The following is a 7,164-nucleotide window of genomic DNA, read 5'->3' on the forward strand; positions in this document are numbered from 1 at the left end:
AGTCATATGATCCTTCATAAATCATTCTAATATGTAGATTATCAGTGATGCAAAAAAAATATATATATATATATATATAATTGTTTGTCAAAACTGTGATACATGTTTTCTTTGATGAATACAAAGTTCATAAGTTAAACAAAAATGATTTGCAATATATATATATATTGTAAAAAAAAAAAAAATTTTTATATATATATAATTGTTTGTCAAAACTGTGATACATGTTTTCTTTGATGAATACAAAGTTCATAAGTTAAACAAAAATGATTTGCAATATATATATATATTGTAACATTATAAATGTCTTTACTGTCACTTTTGATAAATTGAATGGATCCTTGCTGAAAAAAAGTATTAATTTCTTTTTAAACATATCTTACTGTCCCCAAACTTTACAATGTAAGAACAAAATTGGTTTTACACGAGGTTCTGAAATAAATGGTACCAGTAGTGATTCTTAGAGGGATAGCGTGTGTGCGTCTATGTGCGCTTGTGTTTACTTACAATGAAAGTCAGTGGGGTCCAATGCTGTTGTTTTGTGTCACACTGACTTTCTTTGCATGGACAAAAACACTGAAACACACAGAAACATCATATAGGTTTAAAATGACAAAAGGGTGAGCAAATGATAACAACATTTTCATTTTTGGGTGAATTATCCCTTTAAGCCTTTCAAATAAATGGTAAATAAACATGATTTGTGTAATCAAAGTCACAGCAGTAAAAGTGCTCCACATAGAACATAATATTAGATAAAATAGCATATTTGCACTTAGCTTCATGAAAGCTTGCTGGATCAAAATATTTGACATTTTATCTGATTTATTTGAATTAAATACCTGAGCAGGACACATTGTTGTCAGTGCTTGGTTTTAGTAAGGCTTAGTAAAGAAGATGTCTCTGGCATCGGTTCTTATGCACTAGGCTTAAACAGTTCACTAAGGATGGGCCAGAATATAGAGGCATAATAAAACAAGAACAAGTGCTTCCCATTCTATGCGAGACATTTTGCAGGGAGCAGAATTCTGTACCAGCCAAAGAGCACACCTAATAGATCCAGACGAGGTGATAGCAACTCTATATAAGCCGATGAAGCATCAGGTTTTGTTCTCTTCATTCTTGATATGACATTCTTTAATCACAGCCACATTCTCTAAACCAGAGGTAATTGGGCATTGTTTCCAGACAAATGCTGGAATGTTATGTTTGTATTGTGTTTGAGGGACACGGCTCTATCGGCTGGAACATAAGCCTAACTTCATTCATTTCCTGGCTCGATGCAGCATTAGGCCCTCGCACCAGCATAGGTTTAGTTTCTCCCACTGCAGGGTGGGTCAACATCCAAAACCTCTGCTTCTTTTCCACATGGGATTCTGGTCATCATGAAGTGTGAGAAGAGACACTAGGTTTGGCGCCATTAGGGTTCACTAGCCAATAATGTGCTGCAAAATTATTATTTTTTTGTAGTTTTTGGCTTTTTATTAGATGCTGACAGAAGTAAATTCAAGGTTTTTCTTTAAATTTATGATTAATTGACCCAGTAGATCCCTCTCGGTACTATTTTTTAACATCTGAATGAAAACCGACTGTTGGCGTAAAATTAAACGCAGCAAAAGGGGAGTAAACAGTTGATATTAAATGGTTAAAGCTACACTATGTAACTTTTTGTTTGAAATTAACAAAATGTAAATAATGAGTGAATACATGAAACCATCATCCAAACCCTGTTTTTGCCTCACCCTGATGTCAACCTACATCATGATATTCATAATTTAATGTAATTAAAAATGACCAAAATATTCACATAATTACCAATTAACATTGTCCCTCCACAGGTAACTTGTTTATGTTTATGTTTCACCCACTAGTTTATGCTTCAACATAGTGTAGCTTTAAAGACTCATTCTGTAAATCAATGGAAAAAAGTGCTTGACAGACTTCCTGATTGAGATTAGCTAGAACGTTGTTGAATTTCAAGTTCAAAACTTGATTGGTTTTTCCATTTCTAAATGTTGGAAACAATGTAACAGAGAGAGAGGTCAGTGTTCTGTATTCAGAGAGGGCATAACAATGTGGCTCCATTGGTCCTTTATTAGTTCCTCAGTTTAAATACTACTGAGATATGCAGTTAACTATAATCATCAGTTATTTGTGTTTGTACAGCATGCACTTTGGATAATACAATGATTTGCTTCCTATGTATGTTTGAATTTGATATAGTTATAATGATATAGTTTTCCTGGTTTTGCTGTTATTCTTGATAACATAACTAATTTTCTTTTTTAAAATCATCATTAAATTCCATCCTGAAAATATTGTACAAGTATGTCATGAAATTCAAGTCTGTGTAAAATACAAAGCATTTTATCCATTTGTGTTATGTTGTTGCCGTATAAAAGAATCTTGAAATGTATTAAATTAAAATGATTATGGGAATACTTACAACCAACTAAACACATTTAAACATGCGTTACAAAAAGTGTTTACTTTATTCTACTTGAGAAGACAGTTTGCATTTTAAAGTGATAGTTCACCCAGAAATGAAAATTTGATATTTATCTGCTTACCCCCAGGGCATCCAAGATGTAGGTGACTTTGTTTCTTCAGTAGAACACAAGCAAAGTTTTTTTTAACTCAAACCGTTGCAGTCTGTCAGTCTTATAATGGAAGTGAATGGGAATCACGGCTTTGAAAGTAAAAAAAAACATACACAAACAAAACCAAATTAAACCCTGAGGCTTGTGACGATACATTGATGTGTAAAGACACCAAACGATTTGGTCTGTGCAAGAAACTGAACAGTATTTATATTGTTTTTTTTACCTCTGATGCACTGCAATGTCTGAACTGTCCTGAGCTCGTTCTCAGATGCTTCTTCTTCTTCTTGCTTTACGGCGGATCGCAGACTTATAAGTGCATTACCTCCACCTATCTTTCAAATGGACCATTGACACTCCTAATTGAGATTGTAGATAACGTGTCAATGGTCCATTTGAGAGATAGGTGGCGGTAATGCACTTATAAGTCTGCGATCCGCCATAAAGCAAGAAGAAGAATGCGCGAAGACGGCAACGGTTTGAGTTAAAAATATCCATTTGTGTTCTGTTCTTGTGTACTGAAGAAACAAAGTCACCTACATCTTGGATGCCCTGGGGGTAAGCAGATAAACATAACATTTTCATTTTTGGGTGAACTATCCCTTTAAACTCACAGAGTGACAAAGGTTATTATCTTCAAGTCATATCCATTTTTGTGCTGTGGCTAGTTTATGGCTAATTGTTTTGGGTTTAATTTATAACCTAAAATACAGAAATAATGGCAGTAAATCATTTGAATGCATGCATTTCTATATACAAACGTCTCTCATGGCAAAAAACTGCATTAGTCAGCTGAACCAGAAAAGGGGTGTGGAAAGAGGAAGAGAATGATTTACATGCAAATTGCTCCACAGCAAATGAACAGTCCCCAACAACCAAGGATTGGACTTTATTCCAAAGAGTTGAAACTGCTTTGCAATAGGATCCTATTTTTAATCCATTATATTTCTAACACAAAATGGCCATAGAGAAATTCAACACATTGCACATGGAAATTTGCACCTGCATGTCAAGTAGGTCATCTAATGGCAAGAATGCCTATTGAAATTTAACAGACAGACACCATTTGGATATATTGTAATTCTATTTATTTGTCATGTGTAAAGCATGAAAAGGGCAGTGGTCCTTCATTCCATTCTTAAAAATTGTTAGAAAACAACTTATAAGATAAAATGCGCACAAACTACATAAAACAAGCATTTCACAAACTGAGGACCAGAGTTCAACATATTTCACAGGACTAAGAAGCAAACTTTGTCTTCTTCTGCATTGAGCAACAGTTTTGGTCTGCATCCAGAGCTGTAAGGAGACAGCCAACACAATGCTTGTCACCCAATAAAACCTCTGCTGGGACCTGACAGCCTTCCAGATGAGGCTGGAGCTCTCCCAAATGAATCCATCAGGGAAGAAGTCTGGCACTCACACAACCCATTTTTACTTTCTCACTCTGTGAACGGTCCGATCCCTTCACACTTCTTACATTTCTGGCAGAGTTTCAGTCCCTTGGGCTTTGCTAAACTCTCTCCATCTCACACGCACAAACAGAAAAACAAACGCACGTCAGGAGACAAAGATAAACGAGTTTATAACTGAAGAAAAGGTGTTGTGTGATACAATGCAGAGAATGGGAGAAAATTGCATCAAAAAACCCTCGGTAAAATATGGTAGGTTGGTTCTATAGCAGTAAAATACTGGCACCTTTATTGGCAGCTTAATCCACCAGATCACATTATTTAAATCTGCTTTGCACACAGAGAGAAAGATATGTGTCTGGAACGACTTCAGGGTGTGTAATATATATATATATATATATATATATATATATATATATATATATATATATATATATATGCAAGTTTGCGTTACAAAAAAGGTTTGATGCTCCTATCTTGATACAAGATATTGAGAAGAAATTGAGATAATACATACCTATAAACAAATGAAATGGCGAGTTTGCAAGAAGATCACCAAACCCAAAGTCGATCAGCTTCACTTCAAGGGCGTCCTGGTTAAATGGCAGATTCTAGTTTGATATCGCAGCACGCAGTGAAAGCAGTGTGGGTTACCTGCCCCATGACAATCCACGTCATTAAGGCCCCATCCATGGCACTCCACAGCACCAAACAGGTGTTGACCAAACTCTAAGTCCATGATGTAATCATCAGGTCGATCCTGCTAGTCCAAGAGCTCGATGATCTCAGAAACCCTGGGACCTTCATTGGCTGGAATCATCAGGGCTACTACATCAGGGTTTGGGAGTGTCTAAAAGACACTTTTTTGGTACTTAGCTGGAGGTGGTTTACCAATTAAGCCATTCTTAAACAGTCCGCTGACAATGGCTGTTTATACTGAAAAAACATTTGTAGTCTAAAGTTTATGATAATATATTTTAAACTGAAAACAGTGACCAAGACGGGGAAAAAAAACAGCAATCACAGCCTACTTACAATGGTGGTATACACCACATTCTCCGTCTTTGTAACAAATTTCACTGCTACATGAGGAACAAAAAAAACCCCAGGAATTTCTGTACGGTTTCACATAAAGTTTCACGAATTTAAATTCCAGGCATGATTTTTAAATGATGCATATTTACAGGCCAAGTGCTCTAATCAGTGGATGACACTAAGAGGGTTTGTAAATGATAGAGTAATGGTGATCAATGAAAAACATTGGAGCTGCATACTGCTTAATTTAAGCTTTAGCTCAATTTTTTTTAACGGTCTGTTTTTGTCTGGCTAAAAATAAAACTATAAACAATCCATATTTTACCCCGAGTTCTCTTTGGAGGATTGACAGCCCATATTTTCCTCTTCAAGCAAGCCAGGAACGTGTCCACTGTCGAGTTTTCTTTCTTTTTTTGCACTTTTCCGAGGACAACAGAGCCAGTACAAAACACGCAATTTTGGTATCCATTGCCGCGGTTGTTTACGGAAGTAAGGCTTCTTGATGACAGTACGCACGACGTCACGCGATGATTGGTCGGGAAGCAACGCGTAGTCTGGCAGGATAAGATTTTATCCAGTCAAAATCGGATAATCTGACAGTGACTGTCGTAATCGACAAAAAAATTGTGTAGTCTGAACGGGGCTTAAGATATTACAAGGAAGACGATAAGACTAACCAACTTGCTATCTAGATAATGTTAGCAAAAAAAAAGAGAAAAAAGAAAGAAAAAAAGTAACTCTGGGGCCATCTTTCAAACGACTCCCATTATACACGGCTCCAAAACCTCCTTCGCCCAGCAACATTTTGCCAATTTCATTACGATGGGAATTGATGGCTGTTAAAAGATAAATATGTATAGTCAGCAAAAAAAAAAAAAAAGTCAAGCAGTCCAGAAGAGGTTTTATCAAGAATGTGTATGCTGTGGCAGTAAACAGACTCAGAATTCTCATCTCCACTTTCATATCGTTCTCCAAATACACAAGATCCTCTGTTGTTCTGACTGGAGTCTGACACAAATTGGGCTGGAGTTTGGAAGATGTCGACACTCCAATCTGGTGTAGAAGGAGCTGCAGTATAGGGAATGTCGATGCTCCAATCAGATGCAAAGCGGACTGTTGGCATGTCAGTCAGATGCAGATTGGTCGGGAGTCGGGGAGGACGCTATTGTTTCAATCATGTTCAGAGCAGACTGGAACATGGAGGACATTATCATCATCCTCAGGTTGGTCAATCGGGAGGACATTAGGGTCATCTGCCACCTCTAATGAGAAATGTCCCCTCCAAAACCTTTTCTTCTTTTTAATGGTGTCCTTCTTCCTTCCTCTTTCTTTTTTTACCATCCACATCCCCCTCTCCAACACTAACTGGATGTGGATTGTTTCCCACTTTACTAGTGGAAGATTGTGGTGGTGTACCTTGAAGGTATTTGTACATGCTGCCACAATCCTTTATTGCTGGTTTACAACATGAATTGAGTTGTCCATATTCGCTGCTGTTAGTGAGCTGCAGAATGAGCAAAGTGAATTTATGCCAATGTGGAAACAATTAAACTAAACCTTGGACTCCCAAAGATCGGATTTATGGAGACTGAGCAAATGGTTAATCAGAGATTCCTTTAATGTTAGTCTTATCTTCAATACAAATGCATACACATCAACTTCAGCTAAAATCACAGAATTACTATTTCAATAAACATCACAATACAAAAACAATGCTGGGCTTCAAGCAAGGAAGAGGTACATTCACCCAACACACACACACACACACACACACACACACACACACACAGGAATAGATAAAAATGGAAATTCACACGACTATACAACACTAATATAATGTGCTTGTGAAAGCTTGCATTCGAGGACTGGTGATGTGTTGGTGACAGGAGAGAGGTTTAATCTATTTGATCTTTTTAGTTTTTTTTTACTAAAAGCACAAATGCCTATACAAACAAGCCAGCATTACTCAGTATAAATATTCTTTATCCAAAATCAGTGCAGCACCTTCTTCATCCGTTTTTCAGGCTTTATCTGGTCTTTTAACACCTGGTCAAAGTTACGCATTGGGCTTTCTGACAAGAAGTCCAATAAATCATCGCAGTATTCAAAGAATGTTC

Source organism: Sinocyclocheilus grahami, unplaced genomic scaffold, assembly GCF_001515645.1.
Source record: "Sinocyclocheilus grahami isolate Dianchi unplaced genomic scaffold, SAMN03320097.WGS_v1.1 scaffold506.1, whole genome shotgun sequence".
In the NCBI taxonomy this organism is placed as follows: Eukaryota; Metazoa; Chordata; class Actinopteri; order Cypriniformes; family Cyprinidae; genus Sinocyclocheilus; species Sinocyclocheilus grahami.